The 21,689-nt window shown below is 30.8% G+C and overlaps 2 long non-coding RNA genes across 2 annotated transcripts; one reads left to right on the top strand and one right to left on the bottom strand.

The window, feature by feature from the left end:
- Window positions 1-1,803: 1,803 nt before the first annotated feature.
- LOC129921912 (uncharacterized) lies at window positions 1,804-3,983 on the top strand. The gene is made up of 2 exons (XR_008773861.1): window positions 1,804-2,988; window positions 3,839-3,983. It is a non-coding gene; the product is annotated as an uncharacterized LOC129921912 (long non-coding RNA).
- A 16,256-nt stretch (window positions 3,984-20,239) lies between these two features.
- LOC129922142 (uncharacterized) lies at window positions 20,240-21,383 on the bottom strand. The gene is made up of 2 exons (XR_008774116.1): window positions 20,966-21,383; window positions 20,240-20,384 (listed from the first exon to the last, which is right to left on the bottom strand). It is a non-coding gene; the product is annotated as an uncharacterized LOC129922142 (long non-coding RNA).
- Between the last annotated feature and the right edge of the window lie 306 nt (window positions 21,384-21,689).

Below are 21,689 nucleotides of genomic sequence, written 5' to 3'. Positions count from 1 at the left end.
AAGAATGAAAGACAGAGAGCAATGTGAAGACATCAAAGAATGGGCAGGTCTGCCATGAAATGGTTTATCCAGGGCTAAGTAAAGAGAGGAATATAGAAGGGCTGTTGACTGATCTTATGTGGTGCCCCCATGGCTCAACAGACTGATTGATAGGTAATGGTAAGAATTTAATGTATTTTGTAAAAAAATTATGAAAATTGGTGTTAATTACATTAAGAGACTTAATCACTTTTTTTATTTCCAGAAAATAATACCAGGGTTATGTTCCTTTCACTGTTGAGTTCCAGGATGAAGAATGAAAGACAGAGAGCAATGTGAAGACATCAAAGAATGTGCAGGTCTGCCATGAAATGGTTTATCCAGGGCTAAGTACAGAGAGGAATATAGAAGGGCTGTTGACAGATCTTGTGTGGTGCCCCCATGGTTCAACAGACTGATTGATAGGTAATGGTAAGAATTTAATGTATTTTGAAAAGAAAATTTAAAAAATTGGTGTTAATTACATTAAGGGACTTAATCACTCTTTTTTTATTTCCAGAAAATGATACCAGGGTCATGCTCCTTTCACCGTTGAGTTCCAGGATGAAGAATGAAAGACAGAGAGCAATGTGAAGACATCAAAGAATGTGCAGGTCTGCCATGAAATGGTTTATCCAGGGCTAAGTACAGAGAGGAATATAGAAGGGCTGCTGACAGATCTTGTTTGGTGCCCCCATGGTTCAACAGACTGATTGATAGGTAATGGTAAGAATTTAATGTATTTTGTAAAAAAATTATAAAAATTGGTGTTAATTACATTAAGAGACTTAATCACTTTTTTTATTTCCAGAAAATAATACCAGGGTTATGGTCCTTTCACTGTTGATTTCCAGGATGAAGAATGAAAAACAGAGAGCAATGTGAAGACATCAAAAAAATGTGCAGGTCTGCCAGGAAATGGTTTATCCAGGGCTAAGTACAGAGAGGAATATAGAAGGGCTGATGACAGATCTTGTGTGGTGCCCCTATGGTTCAACAGACTGATTGATACGTAATGGAAAGAATTTAATGTATTTTGTAAAAAAATTATAAAAATTGGTTTTAATTATATTAAGAGACTTAATCACTTTTTTTATTTCCAGAAAATAATACCAGGGTTATGGTCCTTTCACTGTTGAGTTCCAGGATGAAGAATGAAAGACTGAGAGCAATGTGAAGACATCAAAGATTGTGCAGGTCTGCCATGAAATGGTTTATCCAGGGCTAAGTACAGAGAGGAATATAGAAGGGCTGTTGACAGATCTTGTGTGGTGCCCCCATGGTTCAACAGACTGATTGATAGGTAATGGTAAGAATTTAATGTATTTTGATTCTTACTTGTCATTTTTGTGATTAATGCTCGGAATAGAATTTGTACATTTTAATTTTTTTTTTATGTGGTTATTTAGAATTGGCATTCAAGTTTTTCGTAGTGGCTATTTGAATCGACATATGCTTTTTGTGATTGCTGTTTGGAATCAAACTTGTGCATTCATTTTATAATTATTTAGAATGGACATTTTTTAATTTTTTTTTGTAACTGATGTTAAACATCGGACTTGTGTTTTTTTTTTTTTTTTTTTTTTTTAGAATCAACGTGTTTTGTATAGTTGCTGTTTGAATAGAAATTCGCTTTTTTTGTGATGGCTGTTTTGAATTGAAATTGTGCTTTTTTGTAATGACTGACTGGAATCGGACTTGTGTGATTATATTATAGATTTTCAGTATTGGACTTGTTCCTTTTTATGATCAGTAATAGAAATCCAACTTGCGCGTTTTTTTTTGGTGGTTATTAAAATTTTTGTGATGGGTGTTTTTAATCATACTTCTGCTTTTTTGTGTGGGCTGTTTGAAAAAGACTTGTGTTTTTCTGTGATGGATATTCACATTCCGAGTTGTGCATTTACTTTGTGTTTTTTTAGAATGGCATTTTTATTTGTTTATTTTATGTGACGGCTGTTAGAAGTCTGACTTTGCCTCCTTTTTATGATCGGTGTGGAGTTCGAAACTGGTGGGTTTTTTTTGTGATCATTGTTCGGCATAAGACATTTTTTTTTTTTTTAATCAACTGCTTTTTTTAGTAGTGGCTGATTGAATTGACATTTGGGTCTTTATTGATGGCAGTTTGGACATGTGTTTTTTTAATTGATGTTCTTTATCAGATTTGTTTGTTTTTCTTTTATCAATGTTTTAAATTGGACTTGTGCGTTTTTGTGATCAATGTTCTGCATTAGACTTGTGTGCTTTTTTTTTGTGATGGCTTTTTATGAGCTCTGTTTGAAATTAGACTTGTGTGTTTTTTGTGATCATTGTTCAGTATCGGATTTTTTTTTTTTTTTAAAGAATCATGTGCTTTTTTTTAGTAGCGAAAGAATTGACATTTTCTTCTTTGGAGATGGCTGTTTAGAATCAAACATGTGTATATTACTTAAGCTCTTCATTGGATTTGTGTGTTTTTATGATCAATGTCTGATATTGTGTTTTACATAGTGGTTGTTTAAATTAGTTGCTTTTTTTTTGTGATGGCTGTTTGGAATCAGACTTTTGCATTTTTTTGTTTGTTTGTTTGTTGTTATTTAGAATTGACTTGATTATTTTTTGGCAGTTAATATTTGGAATCTACTTGATAACTTTTCTTTATGACTGCTTGGAATCGACTTTTGTGTTATTTGTAGTGGCTGTCTGGAATTATGTTGTATTATTTTGTTATGGCCTTTCAGAAACAAACTTATATTTTATTTTTTTGGTTATATAGATTTGATTTTTTTTTTTTGCTTTAGCTATTATAATCCAAATTTGCTTTTTTTTGTGATGACTTTTCATATTGACACTGGTTGAATAAAAATTTAATTATTTTTTATTTCACATGATGCAAGTTTACCTTTTGTTTTGCAGTAATTAGATTCATTGTGAAGATGTGTGCACTGGGCTGGAACATTTCCAGACAAAGCTGGACTAGCCATGCATCAGGTAATTATTTACTATTACTGAATGTTATTAAGGTATTGTCTTACACCTATCTTTTCCTCAACTGATCTTAGTACCCATTAGAGTTGGGTTGACTTGGTATTATCATAAATATCCTGGAATTCAAAACCCCAGTTTTTATGTTGTAACCTTCAGCCACCAAATCATCTAGTTAGTAGGTGAAAGAAGTGTATACCAAAAAATGGATGCAAAAACTATTATCTAACATAGAGAACATAAATTTATATCTCTACTCATCTATCATGATCTAGTCAATCTTGATTAGAGTTTATAATAATTTTAGATTCTAGATCTAAAGCTAAATAATATATTCTATTTCTATATTTTTCAATAGACTCTAGACTAGATTGTCACTAGATCTTGTTAGTCATCTAGACAATCTCATCTTATTTCTAAGTTTACTCAAGACTATGGTCTCTAGCAAAGATTAGAATTTTTTTAAAATTCAGGAATTAAAAGGGCGCCTCGGAGTAACCCACCCAACTTTAATGGGTACCTGACATTAGTTGGGGAAATGTATTTGCATATGGCCATTGTGCTGGCAGTGCTGGCCTTTGGTGATTGGATGCCATAGGCAAGGTGAATTTGGTGGCCCTTAATTAAAAAGAAATTGTGAAAAGTTAAAAATAAGGCTATTTCAATTGTTTGGTTGAAATAATCAATGCTGGCGAGTAACAAAATATTATAATGTCATTTAATTAAGCCCTTAGTTTTCAAATATTTTTTTGTAGATCTTGATATATGTATTACATACATCTTAATTTATATATGTTATGGATTTAATTTATTTATAAAGCAGTTTAATAAATATTCTTTTCTATTTTTTTTTCAGCATACTAGCCAAGATTGATACCTCTCCACAAATCAACAAAGACATCAATGAAGCTTTGTTAAAGCTAGTGACAATTTACATGTTTTCTTATGTGGCTTAATTATAATAATGTCAAGAAAGCTAATTAAATAAGAACTATACATTTTATTGTCAGGCTTATGTTAGTCTTAACTATTTCTGTAATTTCTTATTCTTCATTATGGGGGGCATTATGAATCTTAGATAGTTTTCAATGGACCTCATTCACCAATTGTAAACAAACAACATTTAGCCACGTGGTGCTTTATCTCTTCTATATAATTTACGATCTCATGTTTAATTCATGATGGTTGTCACGAGACAATTTTTTTCATTGTTTTATCAATAAGATCACGTGACTAAATGTTGGTGAATGAGGTCCATTCTAAGATAAGTTAATTTTTATTGATCCAATCAAATGGATATTCAGTTTGACTACAATTTTGCTTATAAAAAGCTCAATCGTATAGTTTTGTATTAAATAATAGTTTAATTGCGTTTTAGGTACTAATAGTTAGTATCCTACGTAATATTTAAATGCAGTTTTTTATTATTAAAAATCATTGTTATGTAAATAATTAATTCTGTAATATTAGACATAATTGTAGGTCTTTCTGTGTAGCAACTATACTGCACACTTTTTTTTCATTCCTACGAGTAGATAATATAATTTATTCAATGATAATAAAGAGCTTTGAAATAAATCTCTTTATAATTCTGTACTTATTTCATAATAAAGTAATTTTTACTATCCAAAAAGAAATGCATTTAGAATTTCTATGTGAGAATGATATTTAAATATGTACAGTAGCATGACAAAAGAGCTTTTACATTATATTCTAAAAAGATGTATTACTCTTGCTTATAGCTATAACAATATTTGTCTTGATCTTTTGCAAAAATCAATTTTAAGATAAAACTTAAAATTCTGAAAATCACTATAACCCAAAATATTGTATTATTCTGTTCATGCATCATGGTCCCTCTCTCGACCTTGCTGATGAGATCCAAAAGAACGCTTCGAGTTACATTTGGCACCAACTCAGTTGCAGAAGCTGCTGGAGTAAATTTCACGGTTTATACTCCCAACGCCTAAGGGGATTATTCCTTGAGGTTGTTACCGCAATGCAGCGTGGGTTTGAAATCACAGTACCCCTAGATGAATTGCCTAACTAGGCTGACGAGCTCCATCTACCCGAAGCTCCCGGTTTTGTGGCGCCAAGTATCCGCCTTCACCTGTTAGTAAGAGCAGTTTTGCCGGGCTTAGTATTTAAGCCACACGAGAAGGCCAGGTGCTGGACTTGGTTGTCAGAGGCTATCTGAGACACTTGCCTTTAGGAGTATTTTATATACAATGGAAGCTTATCCCCACTGACACCCCTGGCCATGACAACCACATTAAGGTGCACAATACTATGGTGTCTAGCTGTGCATTGTACCTGACTTAGCACACGCTGATTAAAATTTATAAGATTGAAAAAAGGTAACAAAAACTATTACCTTAAAATGCATCAATGCATTTCTATATGTTTTATTCTTATTCTCTTCCTATCAGTTATAATCTAGCGATATAAATCTATTATTTCTGTTTTTTTTTTTTTTTTTGTTGTTTTTTTCCATATCAGTTTTCAGCTGGCGATATTAAAAATCAACTAGGTTATTCCCCCCTTTGAAAATACGTTTAGTCTTGATCCAGCGCCTAGACAACGCAAAAAATCTGGCCAGTGGTAGCAAGGTCTACTTAGAGACATAAATAGTTCTGTGAAGTTATAATTTGATTAAAATTTAAGGTGCTATTGACATGTATTATTATGAAGATAAAGTTGAAATAAATATTGAATTAAAATAGATCTAGGCTTATATCTAGTCGTATAGTAAAATTAGTTAATAAATCTGCGAAGTTATATTTTGATTTATGATGCTGTCAACATGTAATATTTTAAGATAAGGCGGAAATTGATATCGATCTTTTTTTTTTTAGCCTTTATATATATTATGGTCATATGGAGTTAATGCCTTTAATAGATAATATTTGGAATTATTTTTTTTTTCTGTCAATGATGAGTGGGTGCATTGGTGGATTTTTTTTTTGCACTACCACCCAATCTTCAATTAAAAAGTGATGCATCTTAGTCATCTTTCCTTTTTTTTCTCGCTTATTTATAATCCCTCACACACTGTCACACACATACACACACACACATTGGCAGACTGGCTGCATGGAGCAGCACATTATCCCCCAGCATCCTGCTGTCGTGTATGGGACGCCACTATTTGTAAGCATTCATGCATTAAAGCCCCGTGCTGCACGCATTTTACTTAATGATTACATTGAAAAATATTATTTTTTATGTAAAAAATGCATTTAATAATGGTCACCTTGTCATATAAGAGCTTAAAATGACCAAAAGATTCATTGTTTTTACTTGATATTCATACACAATGGTTAAAGGGAGCCCGCCATGTTTTGAAATTAATGATTTAAGTTTGAAGTTTCTTCCTTCCAATATAAATGCGTTTCTTGACTATAAAAAGAACTGCTAAGACATATATATATATCTTCTGTTTACAGACAAGAATAATCCGATTGGTTCGCGTGATTTTTTTCTCTAATATGATTGATTGTCAATGGACGCTTTAACACAGGCTCACAGCTGAAGTGAACTTATTAGTCTTACGTAGATAAGAATCTAGAGATCTTTAACTTTCCTTAATTCTTTTTAAAGTTTAATTTTATCCAACAATTTCTTAAATCAAATAATTTTTTTAAAGAATCGTGTAAACTTCGTAGATCTAGAAATTAAAATTGGTTTAAACATGGAAATTACTCTGGCAACAGAAGCCGAAAGAGTCACAAGTCTAGATTCTAGATATTAAGATAGATATGTAAGAGTAAGAGTATGATCTACTTGATTTAGAAAATCACGATCTAACTTATCTAAGCATAGGTTGGTGAATGCTACAATCCCGAAGTAGACATATTATAGATCTAGATCTAGAATTTTACAATATAGATTTAGATCTATGTAAGAGATCTAGAAAAGTATATCTAGGTCTAGAATACTCTAGAGTCTACATTGAAGTCAGTCCCGGGATAGTGAATTCTCGAAAAAAAAATAAAAATTTATCTAAATAAAAAAAAATTAAAAAAAATTAAAAAAAAAGAAAATAAAAACTAAAAATTTAAAAAAAAAAAAAAAAAAATTGAAAATGAAAAAAAAAATTAAAAAAAATTAAATGAAAAATAAAAAAATTTTTTTTTTAAATTAAAAAAAAAATAATACAAATAATAATAAATAAAAATCAAAAAAAAATAAAAAAAATAAAAAATAAATAATAAAAAAATTTAAAAAAAATTCAAAAAATTCAAAAAAATAAAAAATATATAAATAATTAAAAAAAATTATAAAAAAAAAAATTATAAAAAAAAAAAAATTATAAAAAAAAAAAATTAAAAATTAAAAAATTATAAAAAAAAAAAATTTAAAATTAAAAAAAAAAGAAAAAAAAAAAAAAAAAAAAGAAAAAAATAAAAATAATAAAAAATTAAAAAAAAAATATAAGTTAAGCAGTGGGTCTACCGAAAAGCAGAAAACATGTCAAGGGGTCTATAAGACAAAAAAGTTTGGGAACCACTGGTCTACAGTGAAATCAATCCCGGGATAGTGAATTCTCAAAAAAGAAATAAAAAAAAAATTTATCAAAAAAAAAAATTAAAAATGAAAAAAAAAAATTTAAAAAAAAATAAAAAAAAAAATAAAAAAAAAATTTAAAAAATTTAAAAAAAAATTTATAAAAAAATAAAAAAATAAAAAAAAATAATAATAAAAAAAATAATTTAAAAAAAAATTTAAAAAATTATAAAAAAAAAAAAATTTAAAAATTAAAAAAAAAAATTAAAAAAAATTAAAAAAAAAATTAAAAATTAAAAAAAAAATTATAAAAAAAAAGATAAAAAAATAATACGAGGGTTATGGTCCTTTCACCATTGAGTTCCAGGATGAAGAATAAAAGACAAAGCAATGTGAAGACATCAAAGTATGGGCAGGTCTGCCATGAAATGGTTTATCCAGGGCTCAGTACAGAGAGGAATATAGAAGGGCTTATGACAGATCTTGTGTGGTGCCCCCATGGTTCAACAGATTGATCATTAGATAATGTTAAGAATTTAATGTATTTTGTAAAAAATTGGTGTTAATTACATTAAGGGACTTAATCAGTCTTTTTTTATTTCCAGAAAATAATACCAGGGTTATGGTCCTTTCATTATTGAGTTCCAGGATGAAGAATGAAAGATAGAGAGCAATGTGAAGACATCAAAGAATGGGCAGGTCTGCCATTAAAAATGGTTTATCCAGGGCTAAGTACAGAGAGGAATATAGAAAGGCTGTTGACAGATCTTGTGATGTGCCCCCATGGTTCAAGAGATTGATCATTAGGTAATGGTAAGAATTTAATGTATTTTGTAAAAAATTGGTGTTAAATAAATTAAGGGACTTTATCAATCTTTTTTTATTTATAGTACACAAGTTTCTTTTACCTCATAGCTGCTTACTAAGAACGGGTTTCGATAGAATCAATACGTTGGGACCACAATTTGCGAAAAACCATAGGCTTGCTATCAAAGCTTTGTATTTTATTTTTGGTATTTCCCAAATCAACTTAATAAAGAAATTATAAGACTTGTCTACGAAAATCAAGATATCTCTTAAACTATCGCTTCTATTCAAGTGAAATTTAGTACACATGTTCCTTTTACCTCCTAGATGCTAACTAAGAATGAATTTCGTCAGACTCAAAAGGTTAGGACCACAATTTGCAAAAAAACCACAGGCTTGCTATCAAAGCTTTGTATTTTATTTTTGTTTTTTCCCAAATCAACTTAATAAGGAATATATAAAGCTTGTTTTCGAAAATCACGATATCTCTTAAACTGTCGCTTCTATTCAAGTAAAATTTAGTACGAAGGTTCCTTTTATCTCCTAGATGCTTACTAAAAACGGGTTTCGATAGAATAAAAACGTTGGGACCACAATTTGTGTAAAACCACAGGCTAGCTATCAAAGCTTTGTTTTTTTTTTTGGTGTTTCCCAAATCAACTTAATAATGAAATTATAAGGCTTCTTTTCGAAAATCAAGATATCTCTTAAACTGTCGCTTCTATTCAAGTGAAATTTAGTACACAAGTTCAGTTTTACCTCCTAAATGCTTACTAAGAACGGTTTTCGTCAGAATCAAAACGTTTGGACCACAATATGTGAAAAACCACAGGCTTGCTATCAGAGCTTTGTATTTTCTTATTGGTATTTCCCAAATTAACTAAATAAAAAAATTATAAGGCTTGTTTTTGAAAATCAAGATATCTATATATATAGAAGGGCTGTTGACAGATCTTATGTGGTGCCCCCATGGTTCAACAGACTAATTGATTGGTAATGGTAAGAATGTATGTATTTTGTAAAAAATTGGTGTTAATTACATTAAGGGACTTAATCAGTCTTTTTTTTATTTCCAGAAAATAATACCAGGGTTATGGTCCTTTCACCTTTGAGTTCCAGGATGAAGAATGAAAGACAGAGAGCAATGTGAAGACATCAAAGAATGGGCAGGTCTGCCATTAAAAATGGTTTATCCAGTGCTAAGTACAGAGAGGAATATAGAAGGGCTGTTGACAGATCTTGTGATGTGCCCCCATGGTTCAACAGATTGATCATTAGGTAATGGTAAGAATTTAATGTATTTTTTAAAAAATTGGTGTTAATTACATTAAGGGACTTAATCAGTCTTTTTTATTTATAGTACACAGGTTTCTTTTACCTTCTAGATGCTTACTAAGAACGGGTTTCGATAGAATTAAAACGTTGGGACCACAATTTGCGAAAAACCATAGGCTTGCTATCAAAGCTTTGTATTTTATTTTTGGTATTTCCCAAATCATTTTAATAAAGAAATTATAAGACTTGTCTACGAAAATCAAGATATCTCTTAAACTATCGCTTCTATTCAAGTGAAATTTAGTACAAATGTTCCTTTTACCTCCTAGATGCTAACTAAGAATGAATTTCGTCAGAATCAAAAAGTTAGGACCACAATTTGCGAAAAACCACAGGCTTGCTATCAAAGCTTTGTATTTTATTATTGGTATTTCCCAAATCAACTTAATAAGGAATATATAAAGCTTGTTTTCGAAAATCACGATATCTCTTAAACTGTCTCTTCTATTCAAGTGAAATTTAGTACGAAGGTTCTTTTTACATCCTAGATGCTTACTAAGAACGGGTTTCGATAGAATCAAAACGTTGGGACCACAATTTCTGTAAAACCACAGGCTTGCAATCAAAGCTTTGTATTTTATTTTTGGTATTTCCCAAATCAACTTAAGAAAGAAATTATAAGGCTTGTCTTCGAAAATCAAGATATCTCTTAAACTGTCGATTCTATTCAAGCGAAATTTAGTACACAGGTTCCTTTTACCTCCTAGATACTTACTAAGAACTGGTTTTGTCAGAATCAAAACGTTAGGACCACAATTTTCGAAAAACCATAGGCTTACTATCAAAGCTTTGTATTTTATTTTTGGTATTTCCCAAATCAACTTAGTAAGAAATTATAAGGCTTGTCTTTGAAAATCAGGATATCTCTTAAACTGTCGCTTTTATTCAAGTGAAATTTAGTTCAAAGGGTTCCTTTTACCTCCTACATGCTTACAAAAAATGGATTTCGTCAGAATCAAAACGATAGGACCACAATTTTCGAAAAACCACAGGCTTGCTATCAAAGCTTTGTATTTTATTTTTGGTATTTTCCAAATCAACTTAATAAGGAAATTATAAGGCTTGTTTTCGAAAATCAGGATATCTCTTAAACTGTTGCTTCTATTCAAGTGAAATTTAGTACACAGGTTCGTTTTACCTCCTACATGCTTACAAAGAATGGATTTCGTCAGAATCAAAACGTTAGGACCACAATTATCAAAAAACCACATGCTATCTATCAAAGCTTTGTTTTTTGTTTTTTTTTTGGTGTTTCCCAAATCAACTTAATAAGGAAATTATAAGGCTTGTTTTCGAAAATCAAGATATCTCTCAAACTGTCGCTTCTATTCAAGTGAAATTTAGTACGAAGGTTCCTTTTACATCCTAGATGCTTACTAGAAACGGGTTTCGAAAGAATCAAAACGTTGGGACCACAATTTGTGTAAAACCTCAGGGTTGCTATCAAAGCTTTGTATTTTATTTTTTAAAATTTCCCAAATCAACATAAGAAGGAAATTTTAAGGCTTGTCTTCGAAAATCAAAATATCTCTTAAACTGTCGATTCTATTCAAATCAAGTTTAGTACACAGGTTCCTTTTACCTCCTACATGCTTACAAAAAATGGATTTCGTCAGAATCAAAACGTTAGGACCATAATTTGCGAAAAACCACAGGCTTGCTATCAAAGCTTTGTATTTTATTTTTGGTATTTCCCAAATCAACTTAATAAGGAATATATAAAGCTTGTTTTCGAAAATCACAATATCTCTTAAACTGTCGCTTCTATTCAAATAAAATTTAGTACGAAGGTTCCTTTTACATCCAAGATGCTTACAAAGAATGGATTTCGTCAGAATCAAAACGTTAGGACCACAATTTGCGAAAAACCACAGGCTTGCTATCAAAGCTTTGTATTTTATTATTGGTATTTCCCAAATCGACTTAATAAGGAATATATAAAGCTTGTTTTCGAAAATCACGATATCTCTTAAACTGTCGCTTCTATTCAAGTGAAATTTAGTACACAAGTTAAGTTTTACCTCCTAGATGCTTACTAAGAACGGGTTTCGATAGAATCAAAACGTTAGGACCACAATTATCAAAAAACCACAGTCTTGCTATCAAAGCTTTGTATTTTATTTTTGGTATTTCCCAAATCAACTTAAGAAGGAAATTTTAAGGCTTCTCTTCGAAAATCAAGATATCTCTTAAACTGTCGCTTCTATTTAAGTGAAATTTAGTACACAGGTTCCTTTTACCTCCTACATGCTTACAAAAAATGGATTTCGTCAGAATCAAAACGTTAGGACCATAATTTGCGAAAAACCACAGGCTTGCTATCAAAGCTTTGTATTTTATTTTTGGTATTTCCCAAATCAACTTAATAAGCAATATATAAAGCTTGTTTTCGAAAATCACGATATCTCTTAAACTGTCGCTTCTATTCAAGTGAAATTTAGTACACAGGTTCGTTTTACCTCCTACATGCTTACAAAGAATGGATTTCGTCAGAATCAAAACGTTAGGACCACAATTATCAAAAAACCACATGCTATCTATCAAAGCTTTGTTTTTTTTTTTTTTTTTGGTGTTTCCCAAATCAACTTAATAAGGAAATTATAAGGCTTGTTTTCGAAAATCAAGATATCTCTTAAACTGTCGCTTCTATTCAAGTGAAATTTAGTACGAAGGTTCCTTTTACATCCTAGATGCTTACTAAGAACGGGTTTTGAAAGAATCAAAACGTTGGGACCACAATTTGTGTAAAACCTCAGGGTTGCTATCAAAGCTTTGTATTTTATTTTTTAAAATTTCCCAAATCAACATAAGAAGGAAATTTTAAGGCTTGTCTTCGAAAATCAAAATATCTCTTAAACTGTCGATTCTATTCAAATCAAATTTAGTACACAGGTTCCTTTTACCTCCTACATGCTTACAAAGAATGGATTTCGTCAGAATCAAAACGTTAGGACCATAATTTGCGAAAAACCACAGGCTTGCTATCAAAGCTTTGTATTTTATTTTTGGTATTTCCCAAATCAACTTAATAAGGAATATATAAAGCTTGTTTTCAAAAATCACGATATCTCTTAAACTGTCGCTTCTATTCAAATAAAATTTAGTACGAAGGTTCCTTTTACATCCAAGATGCTTACAAAGAATGGATTTCGTCAGAATCAAAACGTTAGGACCACAATTTGCGAAAAACCACAGGCTTGCTATCAAAGCTTTGTATTTTATTATTGGTATTTCCCAAATCGACTTAATAAGGAATATATAAAGCTTGTTTTCGAAAATCACGATATCTCTTAAACTGTCGCTTCTATTCAAGTGAAATTTAGTACACAAGTTAAGTTTTACCTCCTAGATGCTTACTAAGAACGGGTTTCGATAGAATCAAAACGTTAGGACCACAATTATCAAAAAACCACAGTCTTGCTATCAAAGCTTTGTATTTTATTTTTGGTATTTCCCAAATCAACTTAAGAAGGAAATTTTAAGGCTTCTCTTCGAAAATCAAGATATCTCTTAAACTGTCGCTTCTATTTAAGTGAAATTTAGTACACAGGTTCCTTTTACCTCCTACATGCTTACAAAAATGGATTTCGTCAGAATCAAAACGTTAGGACCATAATTTGCGAAAAACACCAGGCTTGCTATCAAAGCTTTGTATTTTATTTTTGGTATTTCCCAAATCAACTTAATAAGCAATATATAAAGCTTGTTTTCGAAAATCACGATATCTCTTAAACTGTCGCTTCTATTCAAGTGAAATTTAGTACACAAGTTCAGTTTTACCTCCTAAATGCTTACTAAGAACGGTTTTCGTCAGAATCAAAACGTTTGGACCACAATATGTGAAAAACCACAGGCTTGCTATCAGAGCTTTGTATTTTCTTATTGGTATTTCCCAAATTAACTAAATAAAAAAATTATAAGGCTTGTTTTTGAAAATCAAGATATCTATATATATAGAAGGGCTGTTGACAGATCTTATGTGGTGCCCCCATGGTTCAACAGACTGATTGATAGGTAATGGTAAGAATGTATGTATTTTGTAAAAAATTTGTGTTAATTACATTAAGGGACTTAATCAGTCTTTTTTTTATTTCCAGAAAATAATACCAGGGTTATGGTCCTTTCACCTTTGAGTTCTAGGATGAAGAATGAAAGACAGAGAGCAATGTGAAGACATCAAAGAATGGGCAGGTCTGCCATTAAAAATGGTTTATCCAGTGCTAAGTACAGAGAGGAATATAGAAGGGCTGTTGACAGATCTTGTGATGTGCCCCCATGGTTCAACAGATTGATCATTAGGTAATGGTAAGAATTTAATGTATTTTTTAAAAAATTGGTGTTAATTACATTAAGGGACTTAATCAGTCTTTTTTATTTATAGTACACAGGTTTCTTTTACCTTCTAGATGCTTACTAAGAACGGGTTTCGATAGAATTAAAACGTTGGGACCACAATTTGCGAAAAACCATAGGCTTGCTATCAAAGCTTTGTATTTTATTTTTGGTATTTCCCAAATCATTTTAATAAAGAAATTATAAGACTTGTCTACGAAAATCAAGATATCTCTTAAACTATTGCTTCTATTCAAGTGAAATTTAGTACAAATGTTCCTTTTACCTCCTAGATGCTAACTAAGAATGAATTTCGTCAGAATCAAAAAGTTAGGACCACAATTTTCGAAAAACCAAAGGCTTACTATCAAAGCTTTGTATTTTATTTTTGGTATTTCCCAAATCAACTTAATAAGGAATATATAAAGCTTGTTTTCGAAAATCACGATATCTCTTAAACTGTCTCTTCTATTCAAGTGAAATTTAGTACGAAGGTTCCTTTTACATCCTAGATGCTTACTAAGAACGGGTTTCGATAGAATCAAAACGTTGGGACCACAATTTCTGTAAAACCACAGGCTTGCAATCAAAGCTTTGTATTTTATTTTTGGTATTTCCCAAATCAACTTAAGAAAGAAATTATAAGGCTTGTCTTCGAAAATCAAGATATCTCTTAAACTGTCGCTTCTATTCAAGCGAAATTTAGTACACAGGTTCCTTTTACCTCCTAGATACTTACTAAGAACTGGTTTTGTCAGAATCAAAACGTTAGGACCACAATTTTCGAAAAACCAAAGGCTTACTATCAAAGCTTTGTATTTTATTTTTGGTATTTCCCAAATCAACTTAGTAAGAAATTATAAGGCTTGTCTTTGAAAATCAGGATATCTCTTAAACTGTCGCTTTTATTCAAGTGAAATTTAGTTCAAAGGGTTCCTTTTACCTCCTACATGCTTACAAAAAATGGATTTCGTCAGAATCAAAACGATAGGACCACAATTTTCGAAAAACCACAGGCTTGCTATCAAAGCTTTGTATTTTATTTTTGGTATTTCCCAAATCAACTTAGTAAGAAATTATAAGGCTTGTCTTTGAAAATCAGGATATCTCTTAAACTGTCGCTTTTATTCAAGTGAAATTTAGTTCAAAGGGTTCCTTTTACCTCCTACATGCTTACAAAAAATGGATTTCGTCAGAATCAAAACGATAGGACCACAATTTTCGAAAAACCACAGGCTTGCTATCAAAGCTTTGTATTTTATTTTTGGTATTTTCCAAATCAACTTAATAAGGAAATTATAAGGCTTGTTTTCGAAAATCAGGATATCTCTTAAACTGTTGCTTCTATTCAAGTGAAATTTAGTACACAGGTTCGTTTTACCTCCTACATGCTTACAAAGAATGGATTTCGTCAGAATCAAAACGTTAGGACCACAATTATCAAAAAACCACATGCTATCTATCAAAGCTTTGTTTTTTGTTTTTTTTTTGGTGTTTCCCAAATCAACTTAATAAGGAAATTATAAGGCTTGTTTTCGAAAATCAAGATATCTCTTAAACTGTCGCTTCTATTCAAGTGAAATTTAGTACGAAGGTTCCTTTTACATCCTAGATGCTTACTAGAAACGGGTTTCGAAAGAATCAAAACGTTGGGACCACAATTTGTGTAAAACCTCAGGGTTGCTATCAAAGCTTTGTATTTTATTTTTTAAAATTTCCCAAATCAACATAAGAAGGAAATTTTAAGGCTTGTCTTCGAAAATCAAAATATCTCTTAAACTGTCGATTCTATTCAAATCAAGTTTAGTACACAGGTTCCTTTTACCTCCTACATGCTTACAAAAAATGGATTTCGTCAGAATCAAAACGTTAGGACCATAATTTGCGAAAAATCACAGGCTTGCTATCAAAGCTTTGTATTTTATTTTTGGTATTTCCCAAATCAACTTAATAAGGAATATATAAAGCTTGTTTTCGAAAATCACAATATCTCTTAAACTGTCGCTTCTATTCAAATAAAATTTAGTACGAAGGTTCCTTTTACATCCAAGATGCTTACAAAGAATGGATTTCGTCAGAATCAAAACGTTAGGACCACAATTTGCGAAAAACCACAGGCTTGCTATCAAAGCTTTGTATTTTATTATTGGTATTTCCCAAATCGACTTAATAAGGAATATATAAAGCTTGTTTTCGAAAATCACGATATCTCTTAAACTGTCGCTTCTATTCAAGTGAAATTTAGTACACAAGTTAAGTTTTACCTCCTAGATGCTTACTAAGAACGGGTTTCGATAGAATCAAAACGTTAGGACCACAATTATCAAAAAACCACAGTCTTGCTATCAAAGCTTTGTATTTTATTTTTGGTATTTCCCAAATCAACTTAAGAAGGAAATTTTAAGGCTTCTCTTCGAAAATCAAGATATCTCTTAAACTGTCGCTTCTATTTAAGTGAAATTTAGTACACAGGTTCCTTTTACCTCCTACATGCTTACAAAAAATGGATTTCGTCAGAATCAAAACGTTAGGACCATAATTTGCGAAAAACCACAGGCTTGCTATCAAAGCTTTGTATTTTATTTTTGGTATTTCCCAAATCAACTTAATAAGCAATATATAAAGCTTGTTTTCGAAAATCACGATATCTCTTAAACTGTCGCTTCTATTCAAGTGAAATTTAGTACACAAGTTAAGTTTTACCTCCTAGATGCTTACTAAGAACGGTTTTCGTCAGAATCAAAACGTTTGGACCACAGTATGTGAAAAACCACAGGCTTGCTATCAAAGCTTTGTATTTTCTTATTGGTATTTCCCAAATCAACTTAATAAGCAATATATAAAGCTTGTTTTCGAAAATCACGATATCTCTTAAACTGTCGCTTCTATTCAAGTGAAATTTAGTACACAGGTTCCTTTTACCTCCTACATGCTTACAAAGAATGGATTTCGTCAGAATCAAAACGTTAGGACCACAATTATCAAAAAACCACATGCTATCTATCAAAGCTTTGTTTTTTTTTTTTTTTTTTTTGGTGTTTCCCAAATCAACTTAATAAGGAAATTATAAGGCTTGTTTTCGAAAATCAAGATATCTCTTAAACTGTCGCTTCTATTCAAGTGAAATTTAGTACGAAGGTTCCTTTTACATCCTAGATGCTTACTAAGAACGGGTTTCGATAGAATCAAAACGTTTGGACCATAATTTGTGTAAAACCACAGGCTTGCTATCTAAGCTTTGTATTTTATTTTTGGTATTTCCCAAACCAACTTAAGAAGGAAATTTTAATGCTTGTCTTCGAAAATCAAGATATCTCTTAAACTGTCGATTCTATTCAAGCGAAATTTAGTACACAGGTTTCTTTTACCTCCTAGATGCTTACTAAGAACGGGTTTTGATAGCATCAAAGAGTTGGAACCACAATATGTGAAAAACCACAGGCTTGCTATCAAAGCTTTGTATTTTATTTTTGGTATTTCCTAAATCAATTTAATAAAGAAATTATAAGGCTTGTCTTCGAAAATTAAGATATCTCTTAAACTGTCGATTTTATTCAAGTGAAATTAAGTACACATGTTCCTTTTACCTCATAGATGCTTAGTTAGAACGGGTTTTGTTAGAATCAAAACGTTAGGACCACAATTTGCGAAAAACCACAGGCTTACTATCAAAGCTTTGTATTTTATTTTTGGTATTTCCCAAATCAACTTAATAAGGAAATTATAAGGCTTGTCTACTAAAATCAAATTATCTATATATATAGGAGGGCTGTTGACCGATCTTGTGTGGTGCCCCCATGGTTCAACAGACTGATTGCTAGGTAATGGTAAGAATTTAATGTATTTTGTAAAAAAAAATATTAAAAATTGGTGTTAATTACATTAAGGGACTTAATCACTCTCTTTTTATTTCCAGAACATAATACCAGGGTTATGCTCCTTTCACCGTTGAGTTCCAGGATGAAGAATGAAAGACAGAGAGCAATTTGAAGACATCAAAGAATGTGCAGGTCTGCCATGAAATGGTTTATCCAGGGCTAACTACAGAGAGGAATATAGAAGGGCTGATGACAGATCTTGTGTGGTGCCCCAGTGGTTCAACAGACTGATTGATAGGTAATGGTAAGAATTTAATGTATTTTGTAAAAAAATTATAAAAATTGGTTTTAATTATATTAAGAGACTTAATCACTTTTTTTTATTTCCAGAAAATAATACCAGAGTTATGGTCCTTTCACTGTTGAGTTCCAGGATGAAGAATGAAAGACAGAGAGCAATGTGAAGACATCAAAGAATGTGCAGGTCTGCCATGAAATGGTTTATCCAGGACTAAGTACAGAGAGGAATATAGAAGGGCTGTTGACAGATCTTGTGTGGTGCCCCCATGGTTCAACAGACTGATTGATAGGTAATGGTAAGATTTTAATGTATTTTGATTCTTACTTGTCATTTTTGTGATTAATGCTAGGAATAGAATTTGTACATTTTAATTTTTTTTATGTGGTTATTTAGACTTTGCATTCAAGTTTTTCGTAGTGGCTGTTTGAATCGACGTATGCTTTTTGTGATTGCTGTTTGGAATCAAACTTGTGCATTCATTTTATAATTATTTAGAATGGACATTTTTTAATTATTTTTTTTTTGTAACTGATGTTCGACATCGGACTTTTGTTGTTTTTTGTTTTTTTTTTTAGAATTAACGTGTTTTGTATAGTGGCTGTTTGAATAGAAATTTGCTTTTTTCGTGATGGCTGTTTGGAATGAAATTGTGCTTTTTTGTTATGGCTGACTGGAATCGGACTTGTGTGATTATGTTTTCGATTTTCAGAATTGGACTTGTGCCTTTTTATGATCAGTAATAGAAATCCGACTTGCGCATTTTTTTTTGGTGGTTATTAAAATTTTTGTGATGGGTGTTTTTAATCATACTTCTGCTTTTTTGTGTGGGCTGTTTGAAAAAGACTTGTGTTTTTCTGTGATGGATATTCACATTCCAAGTTGTGCATTTACTTTGTGTTTTTTTAGAATGGCATTTTTATTTGTTTATTCTATGTGATGGCTGTTAGAAGTCTGACTTGTGCCTCCTTTTTATGATCGGTGTGGAGTTCGAAACTGTACTTGGTGGGTTTTTTTTTGTGATCAATGTTCGGCATAAGACTTGTTTTTTTTTTTTTTTAATCAACTGCTTTTTTTAGTAGTTGCTGATTGAATTGACATTTGGGTCTTTATTGATGGCAGTTTGGACATGTGTTTTTTTAATTGATGTTCTTTATCAGATTTGTTTTTTTTTCTTTTATCAATGTTTTAAATTGGACTTGTGCGTTTTTGTGATCAATGTTCTGCATTAGACTTGTGGGCTTTTTTTTGTGATGGCTTTTTATGAGCTCTAATTGAAATTAGACTTGTGTGTTTTTTGTGATCATTGTTTAGTTTCGGATTTTTTTATATATTTTTTTTTAAAGAATCATGTGCTTTTTTTTAGTAGCTGAATGAATTGACATTTTCTTCTTTGGAGATTGCTGTTTGGAATCAGACATGTGTATATTCAAATATTTTTTTTGAAATTTTTGAATTTTTTTTTATAATTTTTTTAATAATTTTTTTATTATTATTATTTTTTAATTTTTAAATTTTTTTAAATTTTTTATTTTCTCATTTTTAATTTTTTTTATTTTTTTTAGAAAAAGTTTTTTTAAAGTTTATTTTTTCAAGAATTCACTATCCCGGGACTGATTTCACTGTAGACCAGAAGTTCCCAAACTTTTTTGTCTTGTAGACCCTATGCCATGTTTTCTGCTTTTCGGTAGACCCCCTGCTTAGCTTATATTATTTACATAACAATGATTTTTAATAATAAAAAACTGCATTTAAATATTACATAGCATACTATCTATCAGTACTTAAAATGCAATTAAACTATTATTTAATACAAAACATTACGATTGAGCTTTTTATAAGCAAAATTGTAGTCAAACTGAATATCCCTTTGATTGGATCAATAAAAATTAACTTATCTTAGAATGGACCTCATTCACCAACATTTAGTAACGTGATCTTATTGGTAAAACAATGAAAAAAACTGTCTCGTGACAACCATCATGAATTACACATGAGATCGTAAATTATATAGAAGAGATATAGCACCACGTGGCTAAATGTTGTTTGTTTACAATTGGTGAATAAGGTCCATTGAAAACTATCTAAGATCCATAATGCCCCCAATAATGAAGAATAAGAAATTACAGAAATAGTTAAGACTAACATAAGCCTGACAATAAAATGTATAGTTCTTATTTAATTAGCTTTCTTGACATTATTATAATTAAGCCACATAAGAAAACATGTAAATTGTCACTAGCTTTAGCAAAGCTTCATTGATGTCTTTGTTAATTTGTGGAGAGGTATCAATCTTGGCTAGTATGCTGAAAAAAAATAGAAAAGAATATTTATTAAACTGCTTTATAAATAAACTAAATCCATAACATATATAAATTAAAATGTATGTAATACATATATCAAGATCTACAAAAAAAAATTGAAAACTAAGGGCTTAATTAAATGACATTATAATATTTTGTTACTCGCCAGCAATGATTATTTCAACCAAACAATTGAAATAGCCTTATTTTTAACTTTTCACAATTTCTTTTTTATTAAGGGCCTTCAAATTCACCTTGCCTATGGCATCCAATCACCAAAGGCCAGCACTGCCAGCACAATGGCCATATGCAAATACATTTCCCCAACTAATGTCAGGTACCCATTAAAGTTGGGTGGGTTACTCCGAGGCGCCCTTTTAATTCCTGAATTAAAAAAAAATTCTAATCTTGGCTAGAGACCATAGTCTTGAGTAAAGTTAGAAATAAGATGAGATTGTCTAGATGACTAACAAGATCTAGTGACAATCTAGTCTATATAAAATGGACAATAATTATTAAAAAAGAAATTTAAAATCATTAAATAAAATTTAATTTAATTTCTAATTATTAATAAAATATCTTACCAGAATGCTAGCCACTCTTTCTAAAACTATGACCAGTGCCTTATTTAAATCTTGAATTATATTTCTAGTCTAGGAGTTCCAATCAATTTTGTTGTATACAAAGGCCATGATACTGATTATAGGAATATGCCAGATGTCTGTTTCAGCATCTGAGTAAATAAATTAATGAAACTCCTATGACTCTAAGTTAGGGTAATGTCATCTTTCATATCTGTATTAAAAAAACACAAAAAAAAAAACAAAAAAAACTGGACATACATTCCTCATTATCAGTTCCCATCCTGTTTGTCATTTAAATATTTTGGACATTCCTTTTACATTCCAGCCAAGATCTTGCAGCGGACAGTAGAAAATGGCAGTTTGAACTTCAGATCATTGTGTCAACCGTCTCGTGCAAACCACAAAACCAGGCAGTGTAATCAAGATCTACCTAAGAATGAAAAACACTATCAGATACAATTTCACATTACATCTAAAAAAGGATAGCTATATTTAACTTGATCTAGTAGAAGATGTACAACTATCATACCCATATAATGTAGATTAACAAACTGATTCAAGATAAATACTATTATCTTCTTATCTTATATAATACAGACGTTACTTCAAAAAAGAAGATGATTACGTCCTACGCGTCAAACATTTAGTCATGCATATTAACCAATGACTTAAATTCTGCCAAGTCACTGGTTTTCCTGGCTATCTCAGGCAACCCATTCCATGC

Source organism: Biomphalaria glabrata, chromosome 12, assembly GCF_947242115.1.
Source record: "Biomphalaria glabrata chromosome 12, xgBioGlab47.1, whole genome shotgun sequence".
Classification (NCBI taxonomy): domain Eukaryota; kingdom Metazoa; phylum Mollusca; class Gastropoda; family Planorbidae; genus Biomphalaria; species Biomphalaria glabrata.
Note: the sequence above shows the minus strand (reverse complement) of the source record. Positions and strands in the feature narration are given on the sequence as shown.